Source organism: Sciurus vulgaris (assembly GCF_902686455.1).
Source record: "Sciurus vulgaris genome assembly, contig: HiC_scaffold_607_arrow_ctg1, whole genome shotgun sequence".
In the NCBI taxonomy this organism is placed as follows: domain Eukaryota; kingdom Metazoa; phylum Chordata; class Mammalia; order Rodentia; family Sciuridae; genus Sciurus; species Sciurus vulgaris.
In genome coordinates, this window is record NW_027632414.1 from 38,106 (window position 1) to 51,033 (window position 12,928).

The 12,928-nt window shown below is 41.3% G+C and overlaps 2 pseudogenes across 2 annotated transcripts; one reads left to right on the forward strand and one right to left on the reverse strand.

Moving 5' to 3' along the window:
* The first annotated feature begins 9,003 nt into the window (after positions 1 to 9,003).
* Positions 9,004 to 9,932, forward strand: LOC306652808 (olfactory receptor 7A17-like; annotated as a pseudogene). Its single transcript has one exon. The product of its transcript is annotated as an olfactory receptor 7A17-like (transcript).
* Positions 9,933 to 11,525: 1,593 nt separating this feature from the next.
* Positions 11,526 to 12,554, reverse strand: LOC306652809 (olfactory receptor 7A40-like; annotated as a pseudogene). The gene has a single exon. The product of its transcript is annotated as an olfactory receptor 7A40-like (transcript).
* Between the last annotated feature and the right edge of the window lie 374 nt (positions 12,555 to 12,928).

Here is a 12,928-nt window from a genome sequence, read left to right on the forward strand (position 1 = left end):
ACTGAAAGCATTCCCCCTAAAAACTGGAACAAGGCAGGGATGCCCTCTTTCACCACTTCTATTCAACATCGTCTTGAGACTCTGGCCAGAGCAATTAGACTAACCAAAGAAATTAAAGGGATACGAATTGGAAAAGAAGAACTCAAACTATCCCTGTTCGCTGATGACATGATTATATATTTAGAGGAACCTGGAAATTCCGCCAGAAAACTCTTAGAACTCATAAGTGAATTCAGTAAAGTAGCAGGTTACAAGATCAATGCCCATAAATCCAACGCATTTTTATACATAAGTGATGAATCTACAGAAAGAGAAATTAGGAAAACGACCCCATTCACAATAGCCTCGAAAAAAATAAAATACTTGGGAATCAATCTCACAAAAGAGGTGAAAGACCTCTACAATGAGAACTATACAACACTAAAGAAAGAAATTAAAGAACACCTTAGAAGATGGAAAGATCTTCCATGTTCTTGGATAGGAAGAATTAATATTGTCAAAATGGCCATACTACCTAAAGTGCTATACAAATTCAATGCAATTCCAATTAAAATCCCAATGACGTACCTTACAGAAATAGAGCAAGCAATTATGAAATTCATCTGGAAGAATAAGAAACCCAGAATAGCTAAAGCAATCCTTAGCAGGAAGAGTGAAACAGGGGGTATTGCAATACCAGATCTTCAACTCTACTACAAAGCAATAGTAACAAAAACAGCATGGTATTGGTACCAAAATAGAAAGGTAGATCAATGGTACAGAATAGAGGACATGGACACAAACCCAAATAAATACAATTTTCTCATACTAGACAAAGGGGCCAAAAATATGCAATGGAGAAAAGGTAGCCTCTTCAACAAATGGTGCTGGGAGAATTGGAAATCCATATGCAACAGAATGAAACTAAACCCATATCTCTCACCATGCACGAAACTAAACTCAAAATGGATTAAGGACCTCGGAATCAGACCAGAGACCCTGCAGATCATAGAAGAAAAAGTAGGTCCAAATCTTCACCTTGTTGGTCTAGGACCAGACTTCCTTAACAGGACTCCCATAGCACAAGAAATAAAAGCTAGAATCAACCACTGGGATAGATTCAAACTAAAAAGCTTTCTCTCAGCAAAGGAAACTATCAGCAATGCGAAGAAAGAGCCTACAGAGTGGGAGAATATCTTTGCCACTCATACTTCAGATAGAGCACTAATCTCCAGAATCTATAAAGAACTCAAAAAACTCTACTCCAAGAATTCAAATAGTCCAGTCAACAAATGGGCTAAGGAAATGAATAGACACTTCACAGAAGAAGATCTACATGCAATCAACAAACATATGGAAAAATGTTCAACATCTCTAGTAATAAGAGAAATGCAAATCAAAACCACCCTAAGATTCCATCTCACCCCAATTAGAATGGCGATTATCAAGAATACGAGCAACAACAGGTGTTGGCGAGAATGTGGGGAGAAAGGTACACTCATCCACTGCTGGTGGGGCTGCAAATTAGTGCAGCCACTCTGGAAAGCAGTGTGGAGATTCCTTAGAAAACTTGGAATGGACCCTCCATTTGACCCAGCTATCCCACTCCTTGGCCTATACCCAAAGGACTTAAAATCTGCATACTACAGAGATACAGCCACATCAATGTTCATAGCTGCTCAATTCACAATAGCCAGACTGTGGAACCAACCTAGATGCCCTTCAATTGATGAGTGGATAAAGAAACTGTGGTATATATATACAATGGAATATTACTCAGCCATAAAGAATGATAAAATTATGACATTTACAGGCAAATGGATGAAATTGGAGAATATCATGCTAAGTGAGATAGGCCGATCTCAAAAAGCCAAAGGACGAATGATATCGCTGATAAGTGGAGGATGACACATAATGGGGGGGAGGGAAGGGTTAGAGTTAGGGTTAGGGAGGGGGGCAAGTATGGAGGAAGGAACTACTGTATAGAGGGTAAAGAGGGGTGGGAGGGGTGGGGGGAAGGGAAAAAATAACAGAATGAATCAAACAACATTGCTCTATGTAAATTTATGATTACACAAATGGTATGCCTTTACGCCATGTACAAACAGAGAAACAACATGTATCCCATTTGTTTACAATAAAAAAAATATATATATATATAAAAAAAAAAATTCTTACTGTACCTCCTTGGAGCCATCATGAGTGCATCAGAGATGGTGTCCATGTGTCCAACACAGTATAGGGTGGTGGATTCAGGCTCTGAGTCCCCTGCTTGTGTGCAGGTAACACATCCCCTCCACCAGCACTCTGTCAATTCTGGACTCATTTCCTGTGCCAGGAAACCCTTGTTATGTCATAGTAACCTGAACCAATGAGAAGCAAGGTGATGGTCACATGGCTGCTGCCTGTGGAGCATCTACCCTAGGAAGATCATATCCTGTGGGCTTTAAACTATGAATTACTTTACACAGAAACCCCATGAAGAAGGAAGAAGGAAGACTCTACCAAGTTTATATGTAAGGAGCCAAGAACAGTAAGTCTAATTTTCTGTATGAGGGAAGCATTCAAGAGGCAAGTGTCAAATTGTTAAGGCAGAAGCTGAGCTACTGAGTCCACATCTGAGTACCTAAAATCAGAACTGAAGAGGTGGAGGCTTTCACAGTGGAGAAAGTCTTGGGATGCATACATTTGACTGACGCTGGACCACACACTTGATGCTCAATAATGAAACCACTATGTGATCAAGTAATGCCACCGCTGGCGTTTATTTAGTCAGCCTTGTCCTTTCTGTTACCAAAACCTAAGAAGAGCAACATAGGGGAGGGAAAGTTTAATTTGGGCTCATGGTTTCAGAGGTTTCAGTACACAGATGGCCAACTCCATTGCTCTGGACCTGGGATGAGGCACAACATCATGGCAGAAGTGTTTGGGGCAGGAAAACAGCTCAGGGACATAGAAATAAGGAAGCAGAGAGAGCTCAAGTCACCATGGACAAAATATGAACCAGTGGACAAATGTCATGAACCAGTGGCCTAATGCTTCCCGTCACATACTATGTGCCTACGGTTACCACCATTTAATCCCTGTCAGTAGATGGACACACTAATTAGGTTATAGCTCTCATAACTCAATCTTTCCATCTCTAAACCTTCTTACACTTTTTGACACATGACCTTTTTGGAAACACTCCATGCCTAAACATTAACAGTATTCATTCAAAAAATGAAGTATCCCAAAGACATCTGCACTTCTATATTTGTTATTGAAAATAGCCAAACATGAAATTCACCTAAGAACCCACCAACAGAGGAATGGGTAAAGGAAACCAACACATACACACAATGGTACAGGAACTAGCCATAAATATAGATGAAGTCCCAACCTATGCCAAAAAATGGAAGGAATTAGGGATCATACTATGAAGAGAAATTAGGCAGAGACCAATATTCTACTCAAATGTACAAATTAAAAATTTTAATTTCATGAAACTTAAGGTTCACGTGGTAGTTACCAAAGTTGAGGTTGTTTGGGGGAGAGAAGGTTGGGAAAATGGTAGTCAAAGAATACCATATTCCATCAGATAGGAGGGGTAAGCTCATGAGATCTACTGCACAGCATGGTAAATACAGTTATCAATGTACCTAATCTATAAAAGTACCCAGAGTGGAATTTGAGTCCTCATCACAAAATGAAAACTATGTGAAGTAATGTGTATGTTAATGAGCTATATTTAGTCTCAACATACATATATATGATATATACATAGGAATATGTATATGGAAACATATATAGGATTATATATCATATGTTATATTAAATGTTTACAATATATATCAAAAATTTATGATTTTTGCTATAGATGAATACAATTTTATCTGTCAGTATAAAAAGTGGTCCACCAATCAAGGCTGGCAAGCTCAGGATCACTGGGCCTTAGTATCATATGCACAATCTCAGAACCACCCAGACCTCCACAATCATAATCGGCATTCCAACAAATCCCAGAGTGATTCATATTCACATTGAAATTTGAAAAGTTATGGTCTAGAAAAGTTTTTCTCAAACTGCCCACTGTTGACCGTTGTGCTACGTAATTTTTTGTGGTGTGTCTTCCCGTGCAATGTGGCATGCCGAGCAGCATCCCTGGCTTCAGCCCCCTAGGCACAGCACCAGCTCCCCACTTGACAACCCAAAAATTTCTCCAGACGTCACCTGTGTCTCCTGGAGGCATCATCAACCTGGTGGAGGACTGTTGACCTGGAGCAGAACCAAGAGCATTTAGAGTCAAGCTCATTCTTCCTCAAGTTGTGACTTTGGGCAGATCCCTTAACTTCTCAGAGTCTCATTTCTGCAAATGAGAAGTGGGTCCCTAATAGTATTGCTTGCTTACAATGGACAGGAAGAAATTACATCCACATGCTGTACAATCATAGAAATGAAATGATGTACCACATTTGTGTACAATGAATCAAAATGCACTCTGTTAAAAAAAAAGATTCTATCTTCCAAGTCATTGAGATAGCCTAACAATTACTCATGGAATAGTCAATTTGAGTAATGTTTACTTTAGAGTTTAACAAATTGAGACTTTGGGAGTTGAACAAACTTGCTTCAGGTCATGCAATATGAACGACAGAACTGGGACATAAACTCAGGTGATGAGTTTCCAAAACTACCATTGGAAAATAGAATACATCAAATTTAATCATTTTATTTTCAATTTGTTTTATGGACGTATATATGGGGTAAAAGCAAGAAAACATTTTGTATAATCAAAGCACCGAAAAGTTCTGGTATGGACTATTTTGAAAAAAAATAAATAAAGATTCTAACTTCAACCCAAGGTGCATAAAAATTCTAGAATATCTCTTAAAATTCCCAAAAGTTTCATAAATGACAATTTTTATATTCCAATCATGAAACACCTCATGTTTTGTAAAAACAATCATGAAACCAAGAGTTATAGTAACTTGTCATGATTATTACTTAAAAATGAACAGCATTCTCTCCTTTGATAAAGGGAAAATAGCACATTTCTGAAGATGTCAAGAGATGTGTCCCCTGTACAAGCCAGTGATTTGGAGTTCCGAGGAATCTAGCAAATTCAGGTAACATGGACCATAGAGACATGAGTAAGGATTGGGCAAAAGTGCTAAGGAGGTTAGACTTCTAGATGGAAGGGAAATTCATGGACCGAGAGTAATGAAGACCAGATTCACACTATTGCTAAACTTGTATCTTGGGAACAGAGAAAAAGAAGAAAATTTTCTTTCTGCTCAGACCAGTGGCCCACAGGGACACCAGGGACTCAGGCATTGGAGTTAACAAGAACAACTGTACCTAATGAGAAGAGGCAGGGAGCTATAAAAAGAGCTTCTGATGCTGTCCCTCTGAGAGGGGCTGGAGAGAACAGCGTGGTTTCTTTTGGAGTCCAAAGTCTGTTTAGGGCACCAGGACTTCACTCCCTCCTGCTGCCTTGTCTGGGGACAGAGCTTCAGTCTCCATCATCAGCCACCCAGGGAGGAAGCCAGACTTCCACACAGAGCCCTTCTCTCCAGACACCCATCCAGGTGAGTCTGAGGCACTGACAGGTGCTGCAGGACAGGTTCAGCAAGGAAGGAACCCAACAAAATTGACCAGAGGACCCTGAGAACCAAGCCAGCTCAGCGAGAGCTCAGAGACCTGTGTTTGTTCACTGGACTGAGCTCAAGTCGTGTGCTGTGCTATAAAGAGAAGGGCCTGTTAGACTGTGTGATGCAGAGGTCCTGTGGTCAGTTATGTGGTGAGCATGGAAGTCCAGCTGGGGGAGACTCATGAAAGAGTGGTAAAATCATTTCCCCAAAATTAGATGATATCCAGGGAGATTTTCAATTAGGGAGTAGGAAAGGGAGTAGAAGGCTGGGGAGAGGTGCAGTGAAGTGAGGGTATACTTTTTTATCTTTCTCATGGAGTGTACTTGAACCTGTGTCCTCCTTCATTGCTGATATCTGACTAGTACTTTGCTTACAAATGCTACCTTACAACAACAGTGCTTGAGACATGAATTTCACAGGATCTTCTCTCATACTTAGCATTCACATGAAAAGAAAAGTTTATTATAAAGTTCAAAAGAACTGAAGATCTTTACTTTCTATCTCTTTTTTATTACTGCTGTAATTGAATATTTTTAGGTTTCTTGCCCTTTTCCTTCCTTTGCGATTGGAATTTTTTATGCAAAATATTTGCTTGTATGGAAATTGTTCTCATCATTCTACTTCATTCTTTCAAAGGAAGAATTGGAGATTTTTCTCTCAGTTGCTGTTTCCTGTATACATAAGGATGCAAATATCTGGGGGAAAGTATATGTGAATGTGTATAAACTTGGGTGACCTCTATCAGCCAGGCTATTGCAGATCCTTTCCCTCTACTGCTCTCTAAATACAGGAAGTTCCTCTGCATGGTGTGTGGTAGTCAATTATCTCCTGTGCCTTTTGGCATCTTTTTGTGTATCTGTCTTTCCTGGTTGCTGCCTTTCTTCTCCTGTGATTAGTTCTATTTGTAGGAGCAGCAAACACCTTCTGCCACCTGATGGAACACGTAATTTGCTTTCACCTAAAGCTTGTCTACATCTTTCTCATATCGTACATTTTACACATGGAAGCTTCATTATATTTGTGGAGATTCCCTTCTGTACAATGGGTATGAATATTCATTATTATAGGAGAGGTAAAGGAGCTGTGAGAATACTTTAATCACAGATGCTAGCTGATTTCATTATTCTTACCCTCGTGTCTAGTTCCCTAAGCACATATGAACGCATTTGAGTTTATATAGGATGAGATTATAACTTGGGATAGTTATTCCTTCCACTTCCCCTAATGAAGTGTCTGTTCTAATTTTATTCCCAGATTTTGCCAATGCAAGGTTGACTTGAGTTGATGGGATTAAATCCTGGCTACTTTACATCTTTTCAATGAAAATTTATTTAAATCTTTCACTCCTTTTCATTTAATGCAATTGTTTTGAATTCATTTATCCACCTGTCATTCTTTCATTGTACAAACCATTAATTTTAAACTTTTTTCTTTGCATTCTAAATTGTTTACTGTTGTGAAAATCCACACGTGAATATAACAGTTAAGATCTCTGCTGTGTGCACCTTACATTGTGATGGCAGAGGGAGAGTGCCCGGGAGCAAGTGCACCTGTGGCACAAGGTACACAGGAGTCCATCATGTGAAGGAGGACAGAGGGCCAGGATGGTGCAGAATTCTAAAGACATTCATGTGCAGTGTGTGGTCCTCAGAGCCAGGGTCCCTGGGCTCATGTATTCCATATTGGGAATAGTCCTTTAACATGATGAGCTCATTTTGCTACTATTTGTTGGGGATTTTTACATCTGTATTGATCAAGGACCTAAGCCTCTATTCTCTTTTCTTGTACAGTTGTTGTCTGGCCACACTGTGACTTTTACAACACAGGCGTCTGACTCCTAAATAACAGGAGATATCAGGAAGGAGCCACAGAATGTTATTTAAATCAAAATACTGCATGATTCCAGTACATGATAGGTAAAGGTGTCAATCTCATGGACGCCTGGAGCAACGTGGTGTCAGGGAGAGCAGGAAGGAATGTATGAGTTGATTTTGGTGGATATGAAGTCAGGGTTATGTAGCATCATTCATTTCCAGACACCTGCTGTGCAACACAGGGCCAGGCAGTAACAAAGGACACTGTGCACGTGAAGCTCTGCTATGAGGACAGAGCTCATGCTCATTGTTCTTCCTCACAGAAAACAACATGCAAACAAAACAGCAAAGCCCACTCTGGGAGGTGAGGGATGTGTCTATAGCATTGATTGGGTGAGGAGCACCAGGTCCACATGTGTCTGAACTCACCAGATTGTGCATATTATATACATGCAGTTCTTCAGATATGACTACCCTCTAGTAAAGCTGATTGAAACAGAAGACAAGGAACAAGGTGTGGACAGAGGACCCTCTGCACCTTGAGGAGCACAACCTCTCAGCAGTGTCAGGGAGGCCACCTCCTTCCTCCCCATTCTCCGACTAGCTCCCTCCTCTGTTCTCCTCCTGTTGGCTCTGGTGGCCACGGTGGCTGGGTTTTGAAACAGCATCACCTGCAGGGACTTTGCACTGCTCACGTCCTCCAGCCAGGCACACACTCTGCAGTCAATCTCACTGATTCTCATTTCTTCCTTGAGATCTCCACCCAAATGTCATCTTGTTAGCCTGTCTTACCTGTGCCCATAAAAAGTAGCACCTCCATCCTTCCACTCTTCTCTTACCTGCTCATGTTTTCTTTTTAACAGTTATTACCATCTGATGTTATAGGATCATTTCTTTCATAAAGGTTTTATATTTTAATGTTGTTATCAGTGCCTTACACTTATACGTAATAGTGGGGTGCATTTTGAGATACTCACACTTGCATGGAATATACTTTGCTCCATTTCAGTTCCTAGTAACTTCTCCCTCCCATTTCACCCAGCTTTACTCCACTGCCCTTGCCCCCATCTATTTATCATTTTTTTAAATTGGTACATTAAAAGTTATACATGAGGTGGGATTCACCAAGATTTTTAATATTTTAACTGACATAAAATTCTATGTATTTTTGGAGTCCATGTGATGTTTTAATGCATGGATAGTTTGAATAAAATTAAAATCTATCTGATCAAACATGTATCATTCCTTTACTGTGAAATTTCACAAAGTCCAGCTCCTGGTTTTCATTAATTTCCTTACATACATATAATTATCCACATGAACACACTGTACGTACTTTTATTTTAAAGGCTCACTGCCTCCACAGTGCCAGGAACCACTAGCACATGGTTGAACCAACGTATGTCCCACAAGTTCATAAGGAATATTTTCTTAAAACTGTAAGGCATGTGATACAGAGAGGACAGGGAGCAGAGGGACAGGAATTCCTGATTAGAGATGGCAGAGGTGCGTTAAAGGGAGCCAGATAGAAAAAAATAATGATGTTATTTTTCTCTTTCTGGTCTCAACCAAAGCACATGGAACCACAAAATGACACCACAAATTTTGGAATTTCTTCTTCTGGGATTTTCAGTGGATGCAGAACTGCAGCCCTTCATGTTTGGGCTTTTCCTCTCCATGTACCTGGTCACTGTGCTGGGGAACCTGCTCATCATCCTGGCCACCATCTCAGACTCCCACCTGCACACGCCCATGTACTTCTTTCTTGCCAACCTGTCCTTTGTGGACATCTGCTTCACCTCCACCACCATCCCAAAGATGCTGGTGAACCTCCAGATGCAGGGCAAAGTCATTACCTATGCAGGCTGCATCACACAGATGTGCTTTTTTACATTTTTGTGGTTGCTGGACAACCTCCTTCTGGCTGTGATGGCCTATGACAGATATGTGGCCATCTGCCACCCCCTGCACTACATAACCATCATGAAACACACGCTCTGTGGGTTGCTGGTGCTGGCATCCTGGATCATGAGTGCCATCAATGCCTTAGTGCACAGCTTAATGGTGTTGCAGCTCTCCTTCTGCGCACGCTTAGAAATCCCCCACTTTTTCTGTGAACCTAATCAGGTGGTCCACTGTGCCTGCTCTGACACTTTTGTTAATGACCTGCTGGTATATATTGCAGCTGTGCTGCTGGGAGGAGGCCCCCTTGCTGGCATCCTTTACTCCTACTCCAAGATAGTGTCCTCCATCCTGAAAATCTCATCAGCTCAGGGCAAACGCAAAAGCCTTCTCCACCTGTGCTTCTCACCTCTCCCTGGTCTCCTTCTTTTATTCCACACTCCTGGGTGTGTACCCTCAGTTCTGCTGTGACCCAAACTCACCTTCAACTGCAACAGCCTCAGTGATGTACACTGTGGTCACCCCCATGCTGAACCCCTTCATCTATAGTCTGAGAAATAAGGACATCAAGAGCACTCTGAAAGCACTCATTGGGAAAATATAAAAGCCCTCTTTATTCTGGTCCTTAAAACTGCTGTGATTGCGAGGCTTGAAGCCCCACCCTCCATGACCACCTTTCTGCTCTTTTTCCCAGGAGGTCATCTGTTTAGATTCCACACACAGGTGACATCAGGCAGTGTGTGTCTCTCTGTGCCTGCCTTATTTCTCTACACAGTGTCCTCCAGCTGTAAATGACCACTATTTCTTCTTTATTAAGACTGCAACATTGTTCTGTGTATATAGAGCTCTTATTATAATCATACACAATAGTGGGAATCATTATGCCAGATTCAGACATGTATGTCACATGATTCCATCAATATCAGTCCCAGTACCTTCCTTGTCCCGCCCCCCTCCCATTCCTTGATCTGCTATTCTACTCAATTGATCTCCCTTCTAGTATTATGGGTATTATATTGTTCTTTAATTAGTGTGTGTGTGTGTGTATGTATATATATATAAAACCAAATATCTGTGGTTCACTGTGGTACATTAGAAAGTGACTATTGTTGAGTTTCCATTCCAGGCAACCAGGGCAGGCGGGAAGAATAGGCATGTGTATAGGGGACACTGTGTGACCCATGCACAACCTCCTGGCCAAGGCACAGCAGGGCAGGTTTCAAGTTCTTATGGAAGCCCTCCTTTGCTCATGAGCTTGAACAGAGTTTAGAACATAAAAGATGAAGTGAAAATTAAGTTACAGTAGATGTACACACAGTTCACTCATATGCAATTTAATGTTTACAACAAAAAACTTTTAATGGGTGAGATATTTTGTTAATGTCAATGGAGTCATGAGTTTCCTCAGAGCCAGGAATTGTTAAACAAGAAGAATGACTTTATGTCCTGAACAGTAAGAACTTTATGCTAAATCCTTCAGTCACTGAATAAACCCCTTATGCATGGAAGCCAAGATTTCACATTTCAACGAGTAGATGTGCAGCATGAGAAATAGATCTTTCATGGAGGTGTGACTGGAAACTCAAGGTCTGATTGAAGTTGAAAATGTAAGATCCTCTCTGACTCTAAGACCACGTTGAGTCACTGATTTGTGTAATTTGCCCTTCTGTGTGTTTTAGTGTAAACATGTTAGAATATTCATGTTTAATGTGTATTTGATTGCAATGTTTCATTAACTCCTTACCATGGAATACACCATGTGTTGAAAACTGTGCTGAATAAGAGCATATACCTGTGACTATAAAATCCCTGATAACCTGTAAGGTCACTGGTATTTTGAAGTTTGGATCATAACATAGACCAGGTAAGGCAGCTTTGCAGACCAGCAATAAGGAACAGAAACATCAAAAATTGTGGTCCCAGGTCTTTCTCTACAATAAAATGCCATAACATGACCCCCAACTGCAAGTGGAGTTTATTCCACATGACAAGTGCCAACTTCTCTCTGTGACGAATGACAGGAATCTCCAAACTGCCTCGATCTGAGATCTGGAAGAACACAGGAAAGTAGAAAACCTGAGAGAGAGAAAAATATTGGTGACAGAGCAGAAAACTTATTAATGAGATTGCTTCCATTTGACAAAGAAGTTGAAATGATAGAAATAAGACTACAGGAAATAAATGGAAAGAGCACATTCTATGTCAGTATCTGATTAAGGAACTGTGATTTCTGCGCTCTGCAGGTTAGCACCCTGGGACCACAGGCAGTTCCTGAAAAAAGGTCTCCTCTGAGCTTCCCACTGAAGAGTCTTCTCAGAGCTCCTGTAATGTCCTTATTCCTCAGACTGTAGATAAGGGGTTCAGCATGGGGGTGACCACGGAGACATCACTGAGGCTGTGATGGCCACTGGAGTGTGAGTTGTGTGTAGCAGATGAAACTAAAGTACACCCCTAGGCAAGTGCAATAGAATAAGAGACCACCGAGAGGTGAGATGCACAGGTGGAGAATGCTTTTGTATTTGCCCTGAGCAGAGGAGATTGCACATGATGGAGGACCACTATCTTGGAGTAGGAGTAAAAGGATGCCAGCAAGGGGGCCACAAAACAGCAATCCTGCTGCAAAATACATCACCATGTCATTTGGAAAAGTGTCAGAACAGGCCAGAAGGACCACCTGATTAAGTACACAGAAAAAGTGGGGATTTCCATGTCTGTGCAGAAGGACAGCCGCAACGCCATTAAGCTTTGCAACATGGAATTCAGGGCACTGGTGATCCAGGATGCCCAGCACCAGCAACACACAGAGTCGGCGATTCATGATGACTGTGTAGTGCAGAGGGTGACAGATAGCTATGAAGTGATCATAAGCCATCACAGTCAGAAGGAAATTGTCCAAAACTCCAAGAGTATGAAAAAAATATATTTATAGGATGCCATCCCTCCTATGCTATGGACCTTGCTCCTTGTCTGGATGTTCACCAGCATCTTTGGGATGGTGGTGGAGGTGAAGCAGATGTCCACAAAGGACAGGTTGGAGAGGAAAGAAGTACATGGGTGTGTGCAGGTGGGAGTCTGAGACGGTGGCCAGGATGATGAGCAGGTTCCCCAGCACAGTGACCAGGTAAATGGAGAGGAAAAGCCCCAAGAGGAAAGACTGCAGTTCTGGTTCCTCTGAAATTCCCAGAAGAAGGAATTCTGAAATCTGTGTCTCATTCTCTGTCCCCATGTGGTTTTTTTCTCTTTAAAAGACAGACACAGAGAGAGAGAGAGAGAGAGAGAGAGAGAGAGAGAGAGAGAGGAGAGAGATTGGGAGAGAGAGAGAACATGGCACAGTTTTTTTATTGAATAACTTGACATACATATTATCATTTTCATTTCACACTAGAGACACAATTCCTCTGCTTTCTGCATTCATCTGCTCCCTTTAAGGAATCCTTTGCCATCCCTGACTTGGAATTCATATCACCCTCACACTTTCCCCAGCAGATTATGTATTCAATAGTATGAATTTATTTCATGCCTTTATGTAAATTAATTTAGTGATGATCATGTCCCATGATGTACCAGAGCCATGATGGATCAGGGCTAAAAACCAAGTAT